Raw genomic sequence first — 23558 nt, 5'->3', positions numbered from 1 at the left:
AGAAGATTCTGGTACTATTAAATATTGCTGTTGTGTATTTTGAAAACTGTTGCACTTGCCTAACTGTTGTGCCTGAGAGATTGTACAGAAGCAAGAAAAGATTGTCCTTTTTGAAGGTTTCTCAAACTGGCAAAGAGTATTTTGGTCATTTATAGGGAGATTACTGTCTGTCCTTCCTTCTGGTTCTCCTGTGAAGGACATAATCATGGCTTATAATTCAGTGGAGGAGTGAAGTGTCTGCTGGGTTGTGGTCAGGTGTTTGTTACAGCTGCAGAACTGAACTCTGACTGCATTTACTGCACACATTTGAGAGTTGTGGACTTGTACCAGCCGTATGCTTTGCTTGTGAAAGTCAAGTACACACAACTAAGTTGAGATTTAAGAATACTGTATATGGAGATCACCTTTGGAGCCACGCCTGGGGGAGAGAGGGAGGGTTGTCCTTCCTGGGAGTAATCATGAATGCTGCAGGACATACCTATTTTTAATTTAATGTCCTTTTTCAAAGTTGTGTTACTCTATTAAATAATGCATAGCTCTGAAATAATGATAGATGGAACAGTCACTTTAATACCCATCATAATGCAGAATCACATAGAATACCACTTACATCCAGTTTTGAGTTGAATACGGTGTAGTAGACTGATTTAAGAAACTAAGCCTTGTAAGACATGCATTAACTGTGAATTAAGAGCAGCAAGAAGGAAAGAGGCCTATGAATTGTCTAAGATACCAGCAATTTGTCTTCTGAAACCATGACAGCTACCTCCTGATTGCCATTATGCAGTAAGATTGCAAATAACATTCTACTGCAGTCTTAATCAATAGAGGGCCACGTGATATCCCCTCTGGGGAAAGATCTTATTTACCCATTTAATTGATGTAACACAGCTGCTGGCAAAATGAGGAGACATCTCTTTTAGTTTAATTATAGATCCTGCACAAATATTCCTAATAATGTAAAAAATGACAAATGATGCCCTTTAACGTCTCATGTTGGACCAGCATCTGAAGTCTGTTTTTACACCTTCCTCTCAGGAGTAGCTTTGTTACCCTTGGGGGGATTCTTTGCATGAGTGAAGGCTTCTGGATGGCCCAATTTCACTATAAAAACCATGCACAATCGTTATAAGCAAGCACAATAGGAAATTAAGGATCATTTGCCAGACATATAGAAGTATAATCTGGTTGGGGCTAACCAAAGACATGGGCTGAGGTTCTCAGTTGATGCAGCCCACAGGGCTGTGTGGCTGAGGACCAAGACCATGGTCCATGCTCACAGGGGTTCTTAGGATGAAAACAGTGTTTGCTGTGTCTGGGTATATGTCCAGGCTGGACACTCAGCTGGTATAAATCCCTGTAATTTCATTGATGCTGATGATCACCATCATGCAAATACCTATTTCCATTATTACCAGGATGAGTGCTATTCATCCGTATGGCTGCCTAACAATTCTATTTTGCAAGTTGACCCTGTAATTTGAAGTTCAGTATTGCTTTTATCTGCTTCGAAGTTTCTAAATGTCAGGACTACATATTTCTTGAGAACATTGTTATCTAGTGAAATTTTAATCTGTGATGAAATTGTGAGAAATATATTATATCACCCAATGTGAATACACATACAAAAACAGCCTGAGAAATATTATGCTCAGCAGCTGGTATTTTTATGCTGCTATTTTTCTTTTTTCTTTTTCCATTTTTTTTCTTTCTCTTATCGATTCTACAACGTAAAACACACTGGTCAATAGCCCTATCTGATGATCTGTTGGATAGCATAAACTGATTGATATTCATGGTATCCTTATATCTAAGTCTGTTTTCATGAGAAGGGGGGGAGAGAGAGTACCACAGAAAAAGTTCTTGATCTATAGCCTTTCTCCTAGCCAAACAGCTCACCTTGAATTTTTCTCTGACCGTTCTTTTTTTGTGCATCTCTAGGAGTTGCACCACTTAACAGGTGATTTTTCTGCCTTTAGTAGGTCCAAGACATTAAGGTTCGAATTTGGACAGCCTAAATTTCACCTGTTGATGGTTTTAGATCTTTCCGAGGCACTTTGCAAACAGGAATCATTTGTTCAAGGAATTAGCTCGTGGACCTGTTATTCCTTGATATATGATAATAAAGAGGTTGCTTATATTACTCTGGTACTTGATGAAAAGAATATTGTGTGAAACAGGTGTTTATTAAGCTTTCAGAACTTGGAGGCTGTCTTGCTGCAAATATAGTGGAATAAGGAGAGGACCTTCAGAGGCAAACACAGAAGTACTGTGCTAGATATTAACACAGTAACTACCTGCTTAAGCAGTTCTGCTTAGATCTTAGGACAGATTGTCCCTAGCTGAAGTTGCTGGCTTATCATTTTATGAAGTTGTTTTTGTCAGAGTACCTCAAGGGTGGGCTGCTCCACAAGGGAAACTGAGCCAGGAGCAGAGGGTGACAGCAAGACAGGCAGGGCAGTGGTCTCACGGATGGGAATACAGTCTCACAGCACTCAAATGAGAAGAACAAAGCAGGTCTGGACACGGTAACCAGGCTTAGTCAGCAGGCCAATGATTTCCAGCCAAGTCCCTAGTGATGCGACAGGTCTGAGATCAGCTAGGAAGGCAAGTCAGCAAAGCAAGGTCAGACCTGGCAAAGTACAAGGCCAGGAACACGGCTCAGGCAGGGCCAGAGCTTAAATGCAGTGACCTTAGTGAAGGGGAAAGGGCAATTTGACGGTTCTTTAGTATTTCCCATTGGAAGTTACTGTAGAAATAGGGTAGACAAGTGTGGACCTGCTTATTTTCTTTCTTCTCGTGAACGAGGAGCTACTCTTTCCTCTGTTTAATGGGAGGTGACATTGTTAGGTCATTGTTTTTTCCAGTCTGGGAACTCAGCTGCCAAGCTGGCTCCTCTTTGGCTGGTAGATTGATTCAGGGTCCAGCTGTCCCTGTTGGCCAACACTCAGTAACCAAGAGGGAACTCTTTTTTTTTTTGGACTGGATTATTCAAGAGAAACTTCTTGCACTCACCCCCTTCCCTGGCTTTGTCTCTCTAGAATTTTGGCTTCTAGCAGGGCACTCAGGTACGACCTAGTGATGCCCTTTAGCTTCTTTGTGTGAAACTTGTAAGTGCTTGGGCTGTTCCCAGTCCCTCCAAACTCAGCTTAGGAAAACAAGAGACTCTGTAACTCAGCTCACTTCATATATTGTGTTCCTTGTATTCAAGGCTTCTACTTATTAAAATGTCTGACTAACCCTATTTAATGGTTAAAGTCTACTGGAGAAAAGAGAGACATTTGTTTACGCTAGTTTCCTTCCATCTAAAAACCTCACGCTATTCCTGAACTCCTTGGTACACTCCATCTGTCACCTTCACACATCTTCTAGCCAGTGTCACACTGGGAGCAGCCTAGCGACAATGGCTTGCATGTGAATCAAGACGAGTAGACAATATGTTTGCTGAACTGTGATGTTAAGCTTTTATATATATGTATATATCTATAAATGTACGTGCATGTAAAGCCAAAAAATTCCTTCACAATTTTGCTCTTCCCTTCCCTTCCCTTCCCTTCCCTTCCCTTCCCTTCCCTTCCCTTCCCTGGAGAGACTAATATGTACTTTGTGCACATTTGCCTTATACATTTCATATGCATTTACCTTTTCAGAAGTACATACTACGAATGACATTTTGAAGTTACTCTTTTGACTTTATCTGCAACCATCTAAAAATGCAAAGAACAGTTTCTTTAAACAAATCTAGAAGTGAATATATCAGTTTCCCAAGCATTTTGTCTTTTTGCTTTGATTCTTCGTTTGCCTTGTCTTGGTTTTTAACGGATAACTTCAGCTGGCAGCCTTGTGCTGCTAGCAGGGCTGTAGCTGGATGATGCTTTTTTGGGGTTCAGTTGCAGGTCTTTTCACCTTTAGCTGGCACAGGGCTCTGTTGCTGGGATGAGTTCCAGACCTTCAAAGAACATCAGAGAGGTTCCCAGAAACAAAAGAGGGGAGCACAGGGATTACAGCTGTGCAGAGCCTATCCTGACTGAGCCTCATAAATACAGGGCTTTCTATATAGTTGTGTCAGTACTGTTTTTTCTCACAATTGAAGGGTATATGATGTGAATAATACTATTACATTTTACTACTTACTTTCTGAGAGCACTTATATACTTTCGTGTGGCAATCTGAACTATATACAGCTCCTGATCCATATATATGGAAATTTTTGTACCTTGTGAACCTTACTGACTTCAGAGGCTCCAGAGTGGTGCTGGAGTCAGCCTTCTCCATATCTGACTGCAGAGCCTTTCCATAATGGGGAGAATTTTACCTTTAACTTTGAAAGAAATAAAGAACAGGCTCAAAAATTTTACCTAGCATATTGGCATACATTAATACAAAATGTGCTGCACTGACTAAAATATATCAATTTTCTGTTCACAATGTCACACTACATTTGTCAATAACATCTCCTGCAGCATAGCATTTGAAATTTGAAATAGGATACTATTTTTTTTTCTGTGGTTAAAACATTTGTGGAAAATCTTTTGTGAAGTGTGAAGAAAAATTGTTGTTAGTAGGGAGAAGAAGACTGAAACATTTTGAAATCAGCTCTTAAGATGAACAGATTTGTTTTACTTTTGTTCTAGATAATATTTTCACCTTCTGAATCATTTTTAATTATAAAAGGAACCCATTGCCAATGCATCCCATTTAATTTTACAGTGTTTTTTTTGTAGCTTCTTACAAGCACAAATTTGTTTAGTGCCTAAGCATCTTGTCTTGTTATTGGCTGGAAAATACCATTATAAGCATTTGATTTTTTTCTGTTTTTTCATAATTCAACTTCTGTTAGCTAGAAACTGCATCCATATCTCTTCATATATCCAAGTACCTACTTGGGTTATGTAAAAAACATTTAATTCAGTCATGATTTTTCTTTCAGTGCTTAAAAAAATGCTTAAAAGTGTCGTTGTCAAGACAGGCAAATGCCAGGTCAACACCAAGGATAAATGATATGTACAACAGGCACTTTACCAGTATCAATAATGAAATAGCTGGGAAATTTTTTAGCTGCAGCCAGAGGAAATAATAGGTTTCCAGATTCTGTGAAAACTGCTAGGACTGATTAGCATCAAATTTTATTTGTGCTAAGCTGCTTGAGGCAAGGGAGTACAAAAGCAACTTGATGTTAGTATTTTACAGTATATTAGTTCCTTAAATATTCCTCTAAAGATCTAATATTTCTCAGTCTTCTCCCATTTGTGGATGGAGTTATAACTAGTGGTTAGAGCAAAGTGGCAATCTGATTTTCTGTATTATTTTCCCATGTTTGTCATTGGTTTGCAGTGAGGTTTTAGAAGAATCTCTCGACCTTTTTGTGCTTCTCTTTTGTCATTTTGATTTGATGGTATTTTAACTATTTCACGGGAACAATTGGGAGCTTGATTAATGTTTGTTAAATGGTTTGGGATGTCTCCTCTGTTTTTGTAGGCAAGCTGAAGCTGTCTAAAATGTTGAGGTTTTTATGTCATTCCATAACCACAGTATGTGAGCACCTTACAAAGAGACCAATGGTCTAATTATCTTTCTACTTGCCCCAAGGCAGCTGGGACTATATATATGTGTGTATATACATATATACGTAATTTTTTTTCCCCTCGCATGAAGGGAACTGCATATGTGGAAAGAATTATTTCACCCTTTCATGGCTGAAGTTTGGCCAAGTTCTTCCCCACTGTATTAAAGTTCCCTGTGTATGACAAAAGTCCACTGAGTTATTTGCTAAATAATACTTGTATTAATATAGGTATCAGTCATGACTCCACAAACAGTAAGACCAAAAGACTAAGGAGAGGAGTTTAGCTGTTCAGTAAGGGCTGACTTCTTCACAGAAACACAAATTCTGCATGGAAGTTTTTAAAGATCTTTCATTAACAGGAGACTGTCTTTGCCTCTTTACTGGTAAAATGTGCCTGGCACGGTTCTCTGTCACTGAGGCCAACTGACGCGAACAATCTGCATCCATACCATAAACTCTCCTAATCTCCCAAAAGATGGGGCTGCATGCAAACTACTGGGAGGGGATGATCCCTGACTCACGTTAACTTCTGAAGCATGATGGAAATTGTTTGGGAGACTCCTGGCACCGCTCATACCTGAGCTATTTAGCAGTGCAGACACTTGAGTTCAGGAATGTGGTATGGGACTATTTCATTTCTGAGTGTAGAAGCTGCTGCTGATTTCTCAGGTCAGAGCTCCACTGCTCCTGTGTTAAAATGGAAGGGAAGCCAAAGCACTTCAGGAGTCATCGATGCTGTTTCAGTTTTTTAGTACAATGACATTAGTTTTATTAGCCACAATGAGAACTAAATTAAGATTTTTTTTTTTTTCTGGATGGATATTTGTTTCAGTAGAGTGACAGCTGTGCAATATTATTAGACTTGCATTCTGACTGTCATCAGAAACCAGGCAGTACCATGTGTTACTGCCAACTGGTAGGTTTTGTGGTTTTGTGTAGTTCTATCCTCATTATTTTCCCTAAAGCACATTGTGCTTTTAGGATTAAACTAGTTTACAGTGCTTAAATGTATATCCTTTTGTTTGCTAGAATTTATCAGAGAAAAATAGCCTTCCAAACAAAAGTCTGACTGAAGGACAGTAATTCCACTTGAATGAATTAAATAGCCAAGAGCAAAATGCTCCTCTCGGCTGGAATCTACATATGCTCCCAGATCAGAAAAGCGAGATATTATGTCCCCTATTCTTCTGACAGGACAATTAAGCATTTAAGCGAGGCCTTAAATTAGGAGGCTCTTTGCCCTTGGCTGCCTGTGTCCTCAATAGAGAGAGTAAAATGCTTTCAGAAGGGGGCTGAATCAGGTCTATGAGAGTGAATGCATCTTTCAGTGTTCGAAAAGGGAATGGGTTTATCGATTGCTCCTTCCTCAGACAGAACATCTCACTGAAAGGTTTTGGGCAGATTTTGGAAGCCTTCTATGAAGTCATAGGTGGCTTTATACACATTTGTGAGAAGATTTTGAACAGCTGCATGGGTGGTGCCATTTTCTTAATTCCTTTATATCCTTTCCTCTTCCATTTTTTCTTCCACTGTCTCTATTTCTCTCTCTCTCTTTTTATTTTTTAAGAGAACTTATGTTATGACCAGTACCCTCTATTTCTCTCTCTCTCTCTTTTCTTTGGAAAACTTACTTTATGACCACTGTCCCCCTGATTTTTTCAAGGGATTATTTCATTCCATATTCTTCAACCAAAGTCTTTGTCTCACATATGCTGAATAAGCAAGGCTCTGTCTGGGTCTCAGTTTCTTGAGTCATGAGGTTCTGCAGGTCAAGAAAGAGCTGGAGTTTGGGTGGCTGATGAGCAGCACCTATCTATCTGTAGGGTAATCTGTCTGGAGATAATAGCAAATCAGGGAAATGCTTTTTGAGAGACTGAAGCCTCAGTGGACAAGGGGTTCTCATTCTGAACTCGATCTGGGATTTCTTGTCTATGAGTTCAGAAGAATACCTGGCTCTAACTCTTCTCAAAAATTAATTATTGTTGATAGGGATGCTGAGATGCATGGTGGTATTGTGAGAGCTCTTTTTCTGTGGTATTTCTCTTAGAGCTTGGGACTGTGGAATAGGAGCAAAAGCATTTTGTCTGAGTAGTTCGTATCGTGAGGTTTGCCTTATGTTCTTTCAAAGAAGGAGCTTGCAGCATTTAGCTGTGTAGCCTCAATATTTGTGGAGGCAGAATCAGGGTCTTTATTCCTTCTTCTCTGATACATATATGTACATGGCTCTTCTATAAAGTTGCAAGTAGCAAAAGGACAATTGCCCATTTTGGATATCATTCCATAAAAAGCTCCTAACAAATTGCGTTGGATTTTGACTTTGACAGTGGCTCTGTCACATTTAAAATGACTTTACAAGCTTTCATATTGGATAAAATTTTGTCAGCCAGCTTCACTGCAGTATAGTAAGACAATATACTATTCCCCCATAGTGCCTGTTACTCTTATTCAGATAAATTTTCTTTGTTTATTGTTTGTAAAGTCCTTTGAAATATAAGGTCTTGGTGAAAAGCTATCATCATGCTTAGGCTATCCATTAGAGAAACATGTCAAAGAGGCTATGCATCCCACAATAGTTCTCCTCGCCTGACAGTTCCAAAATGAAGCCCAAGAAAAGAGCTTAATATAGGATTGGCTTTCTTAAGATTTCCTTTTTTTTTTGGTGCCATGAGTAAGCTTTGCTTTTATCTACAGTGCTGAAACACAGTAAGTTCTCATCAAGAAGAACCAGCTTACTTGAGGGATGTCCCCTAGACAGGAACTCATTGATCTAGAAAGGGTGCCGTACGAACACAGGAAATCACAGGAAGTCTCAGGACTTGCCTATTCAGATGATGTGTGAAAGGATTATTAATTAAGTGGAGTGAATCATAGGCTAAAGATGTTGAGAGGCACTGATATAGAAGACAAGACACATATATAGGCTAATAGTAGGAAGGAGGAAATATGTAATGGCTGTGTGTGTGCTTTTGCACATGCATGTTTGCTATGTTATTGTATGACTACAAATTCATTAGCTGTGGACTACGTAGACCAAACAAGCTTTCAAGAGAACTCTGTGAGAGAAGAGAATGTATTTTGGTAATCTGAAACAAGGAACTCATTTATCATTAGGAGCAGCATAAAAAATCCTGGGGATTCAGACTATGCTCATCACTGTGCTGTCTGGGACACAAAAACATGTACTGCAAAAAGAGACAAATGGGCTGTCAGGGCTGGTGTCTTGCATGGAATGGAAAGCGTGAAGGCCTGGGAATCTTGTAACTGCGGAGGGCTTGCTGCAGGGGCAAGGCTTGTTCTCTAATTGGGATATCTGGCTTCTGCCAAGTTCAGGAGAGGAGCAGACAAATAGAGTAAGTGACTACATTCCTCTGTGGCCAGCTGGATAGGACCTTTTTGTTGAATTCTGAATACTCAAAAGGGAAATGGAGTCTGATTTTTGTGTCACTTAGACTGGTTTAAATGAAGAATAATCCCTGGGAAAGCAATGAATTCCAGGGAAGCTTGTGAATTACACAGCTGTAAAATCAGATTTATCCAGAGGGAAATAATGAATATCAGCTCAAATTGTGTGTCCATGCAATATTGCATCCCATTGGTATTACTGTCAGTAGGCTTCTTATCCAACAAGGAATTTGAAAGACGGGTAGCAAAAGCAGCTGTGGGTCCTTAATTATTACTTCATGATGTTAACAGCTATGATCATGATGATGTTCTTTTGGCCTTGGTCCACAGAGGGATACAGATATGTTCATTTGGAAGAGATGGTTTGTTTTTGTTGGACAGCATTGATCTTGGCTGAACTGACAATCTGATCTCTACAGGCATGCCTTGGGGGGGGGAGATTTTATAATAGCTATAAAAATAACACCCCAAATTCTATTTAAAAAGAGGAATTAGTAGAGTACAGACATGTATGACTAAGATGTTGTTACGGGAGGGAGAATTAGGTCGGCTATTAGAAAAAAATATTTCCAAGAAGCACCCTGTGGTACATTGTCTAAAGATTAATCCAGTTATGTAGGATGGGAGAAATGCCAAATTTCCTATTTCCCAGCTTTCTGAAAATTAGATTGGACAAAAGTATAAAATTATACATTGTAGTATCAGCAGGAAAATTGTCTAGGTAAAGCAGCCAGTATTTTCCACTCCTAACTTTGATGGTTCTGTTTGCAATCCTTTACATAACAAAGCACAGGATTTAAAAGTTACCAGCTGCTATATTTACTTGCCAAAGTGTGAAGACAATATGTATTGTCCTGAGGATTAAAGGGCTAATTTTATTTGTGCTCAGTTCAGGCAGAACTGAAGAGTTTTCTAATGAAAGTAAAAGCTATTAGAAAGCATGAAACATGAGAGAAAAAAGTCTGTTTGTGTCTTCTTTGTTGGATGGGATTTGATGACGCCCTTTGAAAATTTAAGTGTAAACATTTATCTTATTAACTAGTGTCTTTTTCTTTCTGCATGTTACAAACAATTTCATTTGTAAAACCTGAATGCAGTCAAAGCTGTTGTTTCAGCCTACTGGGAACCATTTTGCCAAATATCTTCTGAAAAGCAAAAACTCATCATCTGCAAGCTGTATGCCATCTCCAGTAACACCTGAACAGCATTTTGGAAACTGGATATGTAAGCTATTTGAGAGAAGATGTATTGCAGAGAGAGAAGAATATCACTAGAGCTAGTCTCTGAGACTGGAATATAGAGGGATGGATAACTGTGCTTTATGCTGGAGTGTGAAAAACTTGCAGTTGGAACAGATGCTAAGAATGCCCTGTGACTCAAGGTATGATTTCCTGCCATTCCTGCCAAGTATCAAAGCTTAAGTTTTCCTTTTTTTTCCTTATTTCTATTTTTAGGCTGAATAGCAAAGGACCTGTGCTTCAGAATTGAAGATCTGAAATTCATAGTTAAAGTTCTACTTACTTTATTGCCTCTTTGCATAAGGATTAAATAATATTATTTCTGGTGTGCTGGGGAGAATGAATGTGACTAAGATGTCACAAGCTTATGGGGAAAGCACAGGGTTTTTTGAGGATAGGTCAAATAATCACTTGGCTCAGCAGCAGGCTGCAAAGCTTTGTCTGAGTGCGACAGACTGTCTTGGTTTTGCACTAGCAACCACTGAAGCCTTACCTGATTTGTCTTGCTTCACCACAGATCTTTCTCTGTGACCTTGGGCAAGGCACACACACAGAACCAAATCTTCTGACTTTGACTGTTGATTTCCATGGTAGGTGGATGCCCAGATAACACTGGAGGACTGACCTCTGGGGTCACCTTGCTTCTGCTTCTTTAATGTGGAATGTAGGTTACCGCACTTCTATGCCTTGCAGAGATTTGTGGAATATAAAGGCTCCTGGCTAATCAGATATAAGAGTGAGGGGTGGGGGCATATAAGTGCCTCAGATAGCTAGTTCTTAATGAGGGATTCCTTATATGCTCTTACACAATCCCCTTCCCTGGGTTTTTCTATGAAAGGGGATTATCCAACTGACTGTATGATTTAAATGTGCAAGTCATCAGTCACTGGAGCAAGATATGAAACCTGCTTGACCTCCAATTAGAGGCTGTACAGCCCCCTTAGGAAACCTTGACAGTCAAAGGGAGGGGGCCAAAATTCAGGAAAAAATACTTGTATTATTGCCCAGTAAAGCTGAAATTGTTAAAACTCGTCTCTGCAATCTATATTAGAGTGATTGGGATAACACATCTGCCATTATTACAGCAAAGCATGATATTAAGTAGTATATGATAAAAAAAAATTAAGACAGGTGTGTGAAACTGTATGTTCTATCTAAGTGAGTGGATATTTTTTTCTTAAATGCTTGAGAAGAATGCCAGTCAAATCAGATTTGAAAAGAGTTGCTAGCTGGCAGTTATTCCAGTTTATATCTAGTGACACAGGAACCTTTTTTTTTTTTTTTCATTTTAAAGCTGACTTTATTAACATTTTATTTGCTTATGGGTACCTTGAGTAAGAGCCCCTATGAACAGTGCAGGGTCTGGCACCTGGAAGGCAAATGACAGCCTAGTCTATTTACCGTGGAGCAGATCAAGAACTAAGAGTATCTTTCACACCTTTTAGAAAAGGTGCTTCATATTTTTAATTTTTCTCCATTTCAGTTGTTTTTCATATACCAAAAGCATGAATGCAATATGATAAGCAGGGCTATGCAAATAATTAATCAGTTTGACAGCTGAATGGAAAAATAAACATTCATTTTAATTTGAACCAAATTGATTATGTTGAATTGGGGATTTGGGGCTTTTTTTGTTTGGTTGCTTTTTATTTTGGTAAGGAAAGCTCTCCAAAATGTTTTGTTCTGTATTTAATGATATCTATTCCAAATGGAACAAAATATTTTATTTCTATTTGGAATATTTTATAATTAAAAAAGCAGTAAGTTTGAAATACCAATCTTGGATGCCCTTCATTAAGTGGTAGTGTTCCTGCTCATTTTACTGCTTGGAGTATTTGCCCATAAAACACAAGGCTCATGATCAAATCCTTCGTTTTGGATTCAGAGCAGGGAGTGAAATATAGTTTAGGAGATGGGACAGCTCAATTCCACAACAGATATAAATATTTTATACCATTCACAGAGAATGAGAACACCTTACCTCACTCCTTCTTAGAGACTGGGGCACTCTGTATAATTTAGCTTTCCCTCAATCCCAATCTCATGACTTCTTTTTGCCCCTAAGGGTCTTATCCTGCAAGACTTCTGTGTGCAGAAGTTTCGCTGGAGAGGTCTCATCTCTGAACTCCTGTCAAAACAGGCCTGTAATTGTGCATCTGCTTCTTTGAAAACTACTTCCCGCTTTCCTCCTTCTGAACAGCTGTACACAAGTTAATGTAGCTCTTGCCAGATGCTGCCTATTCACTGCTGATATGCTTTCACAATGGGAACGTTTTATTTCATCTATGCTAGAATTCATTAAATATTCATTGGAGCAATGATTTGAACTTACCTATCCCTGTTCCTTGTTGAATGCTGGACTACAGAGTGAATTACCCTCGGATGGGTCCGATAGAAGTTTAATTGTTTATGAAAACATGAACGGCTTCAGCAGGAGAGAGTTTCATGTCCCCAAACCCTATAACTCAATGGTTAGTTGTTCCCAGCTGAGTACTCTAACCACTAGGCTATTAAGTATAATACAGGCAGCTACTACGGACTCGTTTCTCCTTTTGGAATATACTGGTGCATTGTGAGGATAAACTGACAAAAATATGACAGATGGTGGTGATGACAGAGACCAAAACCAGTGAAAAACCTTTAAGGAGATTGAGGTGAATGCCATAGGGAGATCTAACAGTAAAGCACATTTGAATACTGTAACAGTCATTTACATGTTAACTGTGGATTCCAGAGCTTTTATCTTTAGGATCAAGTTTGAAGGTCTTGGCCAAGACACAAACACACAATTCATCTACCAATCTTCAGCTGCCTAATTTAAGACAGTCCTCGAAGACAGACCCCTGCATTCATACAGTGACTGATTCCTTCCCCCATGAGCCTGAAGCGTGAACAGACTCCTGGGAGCGCCTGTGTTCATCAGCATAGAAGAAGACCTAGTGACTTCTTAAGACTAGGAATTTCTAACTGACCATTGCTATAATAGAATGAGCATTTTGCTTCTAGAGGATCTAAATGTCAAGCAGGTGTTCAGGTCTTTCAGTATGTAGGGTTGAGCTCTTTGCAGTGTAGAAGCTTTGCCATGAACTGTCTCATTCATATGCTCTCATAAAATATAAATTCTGCATGTTGTTGGCATACAGGCCTGTAATTACTTTTGATTTGTTTTTACAAATACAGCTTTATATAAGGACCATAGAGATTTTTGTTTCAAATATGGAAAATTAGAGGACATAGCAGGTATTGACTGTGATATTTGTCATTCCTTCTTTCTTCAGGCTATTGTGAATATTGTGGATACTGTAGTTATTTAGGCAGACTGATATCACAATAATAAAAAATGTTGCATTTTACTTTATAGCTCCTATTTGCACTATTGCTCCAGGCATCTCCCTATAAAAAACATTAAATTATTAAAACAGAGACCAAATGAACCATAAAAATAATGCCAAATGGACAAATAAAGCAAAATGATTGGACTGTGACAAACTTTTTTCCCCCCCATCTTAACATGTCCCTTTAAACAGCTTAGATCTGTGGCATTTCTTAACTGAAGGCTCAGGATGCAGGGAGGGCTGGAGGAGGCAAGGACAGAGCATATAACTAACATTTTCTGCGAGTCAGAATGAAAGAATACAGTAGTTATGACTTTAATTAGGATACTTTTCAGATCTAGTGGCTGAAAAATTTGAGTTGCAGAGTTAGATGTCAATGTACATGAATCTCTCTGATTTTAATAAAAGCTTCCTTTGAAAATATTAAGGGAAAAAAGCATTGTTAAAAATATACACATATTTATTCCCACTTCATAAGAGCTGATTTCTCTTCTCCTTGCACTGAACTGCATGCCAAGGAGAACAGAAAATGATGACAGGAGCTTGCAACCTGTAACCGGGCAGCGCTCCGTAGTCTCAGCTGCCACCCCTAAACAGTGCACAGGAGTGCCTGAGGAAACGAGAAATGCAATACTTGACTCAAGTGGCTGTACTTTTGGAGAAGTGGAGTTGTCCTAGACCCCAAATCAGCTTGTCCATATGCCACTGTTAGCAACGAATTTTATCTGACAATACATCAAATAGTATGGACATTGCTTTGGTTTACAAAAAATAGCCATATGTGTTCTTTGATGTGCTGGAGCAGCCTACCCTAAGCCAAGAAGTTAAAAACCACCCACCCTGCCTACAGTGTGAGGTTGTCCTTCATGCCAGAAAAGTCTCTAGCAGCTTAACATTGGATTTGCAGGATGTAGTTCTTAGTATTTTGGGCCAAGTATTCTCTTATGGGCATAAGCTTATTTTCCACTGATTGTCAATGAGAATATCTGAAGCTTGTCTAAGGGCATAAAGTAACTCATGGAAATTTAGTGCCAAATGGTATGTGAAAATTTCCTCTTCCTTTGGTTGCTGCTGGAAAGCATTCCAGAATGTTATAAATTAAGAAACCTCTATTGATGGCCAGAGACAAAAATTAAAGAAATACTTTGGTCTTTACACCAGACAGGGCAGTGTAGTGGTTTGATATGGCTGATGATCATTCAAGTGACTTGAAAATTCTTTTTAGAAAACAAGTAAACAAACCTTGATAGTAATACTACAAATTGCACAATGTAGTTATAGAGTTGTCCTAGTAAGGCTAAACAGTATTTAATGTATCTTTAAGTAAAGGATTATCAAGTAGGTGCAAGCATAAAGGCAAAGTTAGTAAAATTCGTGTAAATACACGTAAAACCGAAAGTAGCAGCAATAGTAGTTCCATACATCTTTGATCATTTTGCAGGGCTACGTGTGTTTTTTGGAAAGTGATTTAACTTGCAGTAAATGATGTCTGAACTGGCCATCTATCACAGTTTGTCTGCAGTACTTACAAATCTAACACCCAGAATGACAAGTGTAATTACATGCTTCTGAAACATATGCCATAATTTATGGATATTGAGCAAGTATAAACAAGAGATCAAATTCTAGTGTAAGCAGTCATCCAAGAAATCATCTTGACATTTATTTCATTAAAACCTTTCTTTCACTATGACAGTAAGAACATACCTGAGTATCACTATCAGTGCATCTGTAGATACTTGCCAATTATTGCATGTTTGCAAAGCAAAGAATCAGGTACACATGCACAGTTAACACTTAATTTTCAGTTGTACTGTGCACACGTACTTATGTAGGAGTTTATCATGCTCCCTTATTAGCCACAAGAGATTAATATATAGGACATAAATAGTAACAGCTTTTCCCCCCTGTTATTTATACTGTGTGTATCTTAACCTTCAATGTAACTTAAATTAGAAAACTGTGTAAAATGGCTCGAACTATAGGAAGTTGGCAGTTTGTTGTCTTGAGACACTGCTAGGAATCGGAGCAGAAAAAAGGAGGAATGAGGCTGGGTGAACTGGTTCAGGTGTCCCCAGCACGGCCTAGCAGCACCGTGGTGATGGTGAACCACTGCTGTAGTGCTAAGGCGCAGGATATTCATTCAAGCTGCAGCTTTTCTGTGTCTTTCCTCATGCTACATATAGCTGCAAATGCGGCCACAAGGAGCAGGCTGTGCACTCAGGCACCTGCCGGGAGCTGCCAGGTCTTGTGGGTTACTGGAGTACCAAGCAGGCAACAGGGTTGCTAATATGTGTAGATTATAAAATTGATTTCTGTTTCCCGTTGTCAGCATTTCCCCTTAAATTCTTTGCCTGCTTTATCCCTCCTGCTAAGCAGTGCTTCACTACATGAACACTCCCAGGGAAATCTGAGACCTAGAATGAGCCAATATTTTGAAAAGGGGAGAAAAAAGGCAATACTGGCAACTAATCTCTGCCAGGGGCAAAATAATGCAACAGCATATATAAAACAGTATTAATGTAGAATGAAAGAATCATGAATGCCAGCCCACAGGCAGGAATGGAAAATAGTTCTTGGTAAATAAATCTGATTTTCTTTTTAGCAAGATTTTGAGTTGTAATGGTAACTGTGGTGACTTTTGTAAAAGTAAAGTTTTGTAAAACTTAGTGCCACAAGTTATTCCTAGAGGTACTGATCTAGTTCTAGCCTAAGCTTGTTTAATGAGACTCTCATAACTATTTTTACAAATTCAGTTCTTAAGCACTAATATCAATGGTAGCTTAGGGTGTAGCTGGATAAGCTTTTGCTTGGGATGTTTGTCAGAAGAGAGGTTCATGGGGAAAAGTCCCTCTCCACTGAACTACTGCTGCTATTGCTGTTATGCCAGTGTCTGATTCAATGAAGGAAATAATTGCTTCCTAAATTAAGGGGCTCCTCTACAACCCCTCTGGACTCCTTTCCCCATTATGAACTGGAAACTGGGGATTTGTTGCAGCCAGTTTTCCTTGAATCTAGTTAAATATCTAGCTTGTTTCTAAGGTTTCCTTGGAATATCTGCAAGGCATAAACAAAGCTTGCTGGTGGGAGCAGAAATCTGTGTATTAGGAGCTCTCTGACACCCTCTGAGAGAACATAGCAACGCAGAGGGAGGGCAAGACAATTGTCTGTGAGAGACAAGGAGATAAGAACATATATGGTGAGGAAACCTATAGACAAATTACAGAAAGTTTTCACGGTCTCTTTAGCTAGGCGGCTGGGAGCACAAGGTCAGTGAGTTCAACAAACAGGGCTTCACTTCTATTTGAGAGTGCAATGAAGAAAAAGACTTTGAAAATCATTAGAAGTAGTAGGTAACGTATTACAGTTCTTTCATGGGAAAGACGAGGAGTACGTTTGTGGTGTCTTTTTTGGTTATTTGTGGTCTTGTAATCTGTCAGTCATGTGGGTAACCTACAACATGGAACCTACAACCTGCAACAAATCCAAGCATTTATTTTCAGGATGATGGTAACAGTCAGTCCATTAAAAGTGTTCACTGTTATCACATATCATTTGTGCAGCTTACTCTTCCCAAAGCAAATGAGTTTACAGCATAGTTTATCAGTGTTACTCTCTTTCCAAGAAGAAGTTGTTACATCTTAATGAACGTACACCCACCTTAATGAAGAAGTTACACACCAAAGGTTTGGAATAAATGGAAATTTTATTTTTTTAATTTTAAAAGCTATATTGCCAGGGTTTAAAAAAAAAATTAACTTCAAAACCTTGTATCTTCTAAAATGCTGATTAATTGTTTTTCTTCATTCCGTAACAGCAGAATAATGAAGTTGAGGTGGTTTTTCATACATTGTTGTACATTTCCGATTTTACTTCTTTCCTTTGTTTGATCATAAGCTCCAGAAACAACATACTTCTGCATGAGGAGCATCTGCCTCATTGACAGGCTCCTCAGGCCCTTGTGTGAGCATTTTGCAGTTGCCTTAGGCAATGGCCTTGTGGTTAAGTTACATAGGTAATGTCTGAGCTGCCTTGTCCTCTTTTCAGTGCATATAAAGGTGCTCTTTACTTTGTACTATGCATTTGATTGTGCTATTTTGCAAGCTGGTACCGATTGTATTGTATCATTTGAATTTACTGTCTTCCTGGTTCAAGTCTGCCTAGCTCAGTTTCCCAAGCTATTTCAAGAGATACACACTGAGCCGAAAGAAAAGGGGTTCATGGGTCAGTGTTACTTTGTATGGTGCAATATAAAATCCTAGCTCTATAACTGGAATTAAAAAATAAAATCAAGTAAATATAGTCTTTACCCAGAGGGTATGGCTAAAATTGTCCTGTAGAGAGCTTGACCAAAACCATCATAATTTATCAGGAGATTAGGAGACTAGCTACTGCTTAGTTTGTGCTTTGACCCTAATGATCAACTGGAAGAAGAAGGTTGAGCAAGAATAGTTACTGAAATATACAAACAATATCTGAAAATTAGTCTTGTTTTATAGAATATCTTATTGAGTGATAGGTGGATAGAAGGCAATAATGACAGAGTAAGAGGTAGTGTGGGTACCACTATGATTTCAATAGGAGGTTGAAGATAGAAGACATATTTTGGCCTTGAACTACCATGTGAGCAATTCTAACTTAGTAATGCAATATTGTGGTCTGAAGGGTCCTGAGCCAGAGGACTGTTTGAAAGATCAATTGTCTGAAAAACATTTGTTACCTGATGTCTCTCTTGTCTGCTTGACTTTCAGATAGATAAAGTCTCAACTTCTTTGCACTTGAAATGTCTTTTCAGGCTGGAAACACTTGATTTCCCCAAATACACAGAAACTATGCTTGTTTATAACCAAACATAGTATTATAAAGGTGGGCATGGAATAATGAGATATAAACTCCCATGCTTAATGTTTTCTTCTCCACATTACTTTCTTGGGCAGATGTACTACTTCTCAGAATATTAGTTGCCTTGAATTTTTCTACATTTTTTGGAAGGATAGATGTTAGTCTTGAAAATGCTATCAATATTTTCTTTGATTCATTTCACCTGGGAGGTTTCTGGTACTTGCATGGCCATGGGAAGATAGGGAATTGTTTGCAAAAATCATGATCCCTCCACAACCTTCTTTTACAAGGGAAGGAGTATTATTAATGTTGCTGTCTTAGTCCATTCCCTGCAAGATAATAATATCAGACCTTTTCTAGTATCATGAACTTTATTGGTACAAATAAAATTTGCTCTGGGAATCCCTTGCTTTAACAGAGCCTATTCATTATTCCTAAGTTATTCTCCTAAAAGCTGTTTGATTTAATTTACTTTGCACCACTCTAGAAAGTGGTGGCAAAGCTATTCCATACTCATTGTTTTTTCAGCTCTTTGAGATCTTTCTCAACTATACCTGCAGTGTACCTCAGTATTACTGCTTTTAATATGTGCATGAAGGCAAGTCCTGGATTCATCTGTACATGCTAACATAAAGGTGCCATTGAGAACTAGAGCATCACACAGGGATCCTGTTCAGACCATGATCCTATATTTCATGAAACTCACAGGCTCTGGTTCACGCTAAACTTTTAAATCCCTTTTTTTTCAGGTGCAACAATTTTCCCTTTTTTGTGTTTGTTCTTCTTTGTAAGATTTGATGGACTCGTAAAGACTTATGATACTAAACATGGTGGGTAAAGAGATAGGTTACAAACTAAAATTCGTGAGTGCTGAGGGACCTGTTTTTGTTCTTGTTCAGATTGGTGCTAACAGTAACGAAACTAAGAAACTCCAGACCTGCTGTGTTAGATGCACAGTTTTTTGCTGAAAATTTTCAAAAAGTAGAAAAGTTAGGAATAGAATTTAAAAAAAAAGGGTACACAAATACATATTGTGTCAATAATTCAAAATAAATATTTCATTGTTTATTAAGAAAAAGAAAACAACTCTACATGCTCTTTCTTCATGCTTCTGTTTGGTAAATTTTATTTGCGGACGTAAAACAAGAATTCACATATGTCTTTTTTCCCCCGTACCAGCATTTCCTAATCCAGATCCTCTGTATGGCTGTTAACATTTACTTGCTTTGTAGGACATATTTCAATAGCATTAGTAGCAGAACTTCATGTGTGATATATTTTTTCAAGTTTTAAAAATAAACCAAACAAAATGCTATCTGTTCAGTTTGCTTATGGAAATTTATACATGAATGGAAAGAAGGGAAATTTCAGTATACGTGACTAATAAATTAGCAGCCTGTGCTCCAGAGAGAAATGGAAAATTGCAGCATTAAATCAATTTTATGTGGTAACATACCAAAACAACAGATTGTTTGGGGTACTCAAGGTAACCACCTTTCCCTGGTAATATATGATTGTCAGTAACACTTAGTAACACATTCTTCATCAAGTTTATAGTGAAAATTTCTGACAGTGACAGGTTAGGAATTAGTTTTAAGGATGATGTCCTTCTGGTGGCTCATGCTGAGAATGATATTATTTATATTAACTGGCAAAATAGCCTGGCAGCACACAGGCAATTACCTCAATTTTATGTTTAGTGCTCTTCTCATAAATCTATGTAATGATGGCATCTCTGTTATGAGCTTACATTAACTTACTGGTTACAGTAATTGTATTGAAACAGGTAAATGTCCATTCTGTGATGAAGGTACTACAGTTATGGTATTCCAAATAAATAATTGCTTGAGATATATATACAGGAAGAACAGATCAGGGCTTTATGAAACTTTAATTGTACGATTAGGTAGAATTTAGGTGGTAATCCTTCCTGTGTATACATGAATTTGGTCTCCATAAGGATTTGGTCTTGAGAAGGCAAAGCGGACATTGTTCATTTGTTTGTCTGCTAGGTCCTGTCCTCAAAACTGGTATTTAAAGTCATCAGTGGAGTTGAAGCAAAATACAGCATATGTCACCTTGATCTTGCTAAAAATCTTTTCTTCCCTCCTGATATCTGAGTCTGAGACTATCTATTCAGATGGAAGGATGCAAAATTTGCTGTTTCTTATGCTCTTACCTGAGGCGTTTGTTACTGGCCACTGTCAAGGAGGATATGTTAGGCTGGATGGCTCTTTGGTTTGACCCAATACAGTTGTTTTCTCATGTTCTAGTAGTGTAGCTCTAGGAAATGCAGAGGTTTCTGTGGGTGATTTATGTTTGATATGAAGCTGGAATTTACAAAAATGTATATCTGAAGTGTCAGGCCAAGCTGAAATCACACCCCAAGTGCAAAAAACTAGTGCTTTGTCAACTAATATATGCGGTGTTTTCATACAACATATGAAACCTTTCTTATTTGTGTACCCTGTTCAGATGGGAAATGGGGTATCCTTATATCTTTTCAAATATTCCTGTATTAGTTAATAAAGAGGGATTGTAGTTGCTGTTATCTTAAGGGAAAAGAAAAGTTCCAAAAATATTTTCTCCTTCTGTGAACATTAGGAATTCATCTTAATGTGCTGACCTTGGCTGTGCACATTTAAAACGGGTGCATTAAGGTAAAAATAGCTTTTGAATTACCCAGTTTGATAGGCTACTTGACCTGCTAAGTACCTGCAAAAAATTCATTCAGGTGTTCTCTGTTCAAGTGCTTTACTATCTGACAGCAACTGCTTTTGCAGAGCTGTAGTAGGCTTTTGCAGAGAACATTAGGAAAATTCAGGAAACAACAGTTTTAGAGCATTTGACTTACAATCCAATATACCAAAATCACTGCAGAATGAAGCAACAAAATCAGATTTGCCACAGGAAGGAAATGAGAGAGGGCTTGCAAGCCCTCTGTATTGACTTAATAATAATGGTGGTCCTTTGCTTGTGAGTAATTCTGAATAAATGGTTTCTATGCTCTGGAGATGAATTCATAAGTACCGCATTTGAGAAATACTGCACTTTATGGAAACTATCACTGGCAAAGGTTTGGAATCCCATGCTTTTAATAAGCAAACACATTTGTAGTGATGACCCATCCAGAAAACAGCTACTCCTTGCTGATATCCTCAGATACTTTTAAGATCCCTTCTGATCTCACTGCTCTGTGATGTCCCCAGAAAGTTGCACTTTTGGATTGATTTGGTAAGGTCATTCAGCGTGGCTGGCAATGCTCTGTCATTACCAAGGGTTATGCTGTTAGGGGCTGCCAGTTCTGGAAATAGTGTGGGAGCCTCAGGTATTGAGAACGTATGAAAGGAGTTCAAAAGTACTTGCTTTCATCTCCTTTCAGCCTGACTGTTCATATGATGGCTTAGGAAAGGGCACAAGCCAAAAATGCTGCCTCTCTTTGAGAGCTATGGGAATTCACAAGGATTTCAGCTATGAGAGGAAATTCTAGCTATTACGGTTTGCTTGCTGAGCAGTAGCTGGCAGGAAAGGGTGAATGTCACAAGTCCAGCCCTGCAGGATTTGAGCTGTGTTTTCTGGGCAAGGTGGAATGAAATAAACAGAAGAAAGAAAAGATGGAAATGGTGAGATAGATACAGCAGTAAAGAGAGAGGGAGTGTATTGCAATCAACACAGCTTAGAAACCAGAGAATTATTTTTGGTTTACTTCTGTCTGATAGTAATAATAAAAATGATAATATTATGGTCCTGTCATCAATGGGAGGAGTGTCACTGTGATCCTCCAGCTAGTCAAACAGCATAGCTTAGAAATTAAAGCTATGGATTGCTTTGACATGAGCAATTTTTTTTTTCTTAAAGAGTACCTCTCTGAAAATAGATTTACCTCTGCTAAGCAGGAGAGCAGGTGCAATATTCTACAGCATGCAGGAGATAGATAGTGTGTGGTTATTACTGCAACATGTATCATTTCAACACGAAATGTTAGTCAGTGAACTGCCTGGGCATCTCCTTATCAAAGGAATTTCCCCAGATGACGAGCACTGCAGGACTGCACAGGCTCCACTTTATGTAGGAATGGCTAGTTCATTCTCCACTTTGTTTCTGTCTCAAATAAACCAGCTAGGCTCCTCTCTCTAATCATTTGAAAAAGGATTTTTTCCTCTAGCAGATTTTTTCCCATAAAAGCTCGCTTGGTTACCTTAAACATGTGACATTACTCAAATGGCTCTTTTTTGTTTGTAGTACTGGATATGATTTTAAAAGTTATTGCATTTTCCTCTGTTGTTGCCTTGAGCCTGCAAATCTTGTAAATAATGTGGTTTTTTAAGTTTTTTTTCTTTTTTTTTAACAGGCGTGTGTTTACTGACGGATACCAACCCAAAGCCAAAGTCAATGGAAGGATACTCTGAAGTCCAGTGTTCTTTGGCTTGGGTCAAAATATTGTACAAATAAGATAGGAAGGAATGTTATCTGATACTTAAATTCCTGTAACTTCCTCACATCCATTTCAGAGCTACAAAGAAGCAACTGATCAGGGATTTTGCTGTTACATTGCAATAGCATTGTTATTTCTTTTATCCCTGCCAATGTGTCTGTGATGGCAGTAGCCCAAAAGCTCACACCCCAGACAGAGAAAACTGAGTGTAAAAAGTGAATTAAAAAGAGTACTGGCTGGAGCAGTGGTCACTAAGGTTGACAGAGGAAAGCCTTTGAACTGGAGATGGCATTGAAAGACAAGCCGGTGGAGCTCCATACATGAAAAGCATCTGGAGGAGAATATTCTTGCCAAATAGCATCATTACTCCCAGTTTTCAGAGCAATGAGATCCTCAAAAAGGATTTCAAGAGGCAAAAGTAGAGAACAACCATAGGGGATAGCTGTGCAGTTTGACTCTCAAAAATGACACAGAGTCATAGAAGGCTTTCAGGAAGAAAGTCAGGTAACTTGAAAACTAGATTCAAGAGAAAGGGAGCTAAAAAATAAATAGAAAAAGATAAAATTAAATGTAACTTAAAAATAGCCAGGGGATTGAAGTACTTTTCTAATGCTGTCTTTAACAAGAAACAGAAAGAAAAAGAAGGCTAGGCAATTAGAAAACAACTGCGATCTTGCAAGAACACATTTGGGGATTCTTGGAAAATGTAAACAGAGGCAAATCAATCATTCCAGATGATG

At 38.4% G+C, this 23558-nt stretch overlaps 1 protein-coding gene across 1 annotated transcript in view; it reads left to right on the top strand.

The window, feature by feature from the left end:
• The window catches only part of LOC106495901 (metabotropic glutamate receptor 8-like), a 68357-nt gene that overhangs the window by 1474 nt on the left and 43325 nt on the right, over positions 1-23558 (top strand). The gene's annotated exons all lie outside the window — the stretch shown is intronic.

The sequence above is a fragment of the Apteryx mantelli genome, chromosome 1 (assembly GCF_036417845.1).
Source record: "Apteryx mantelli isolate bAptMan1 chromosome 1, bAptMan1.hap1, whole genome shotgun sequence".
NCBI classification, from domain to species: domain Eukaryota; kingdom Metazoa; phylum Chordata; class Aves; order Apterygiformes; family Apterygidae; genus Apteryx; species Apteryx mantelli.
Note: the sequence above shows the minus strand (reverse complement) of the source record. Positions and strands in the feature narration are given on the sequence as shown.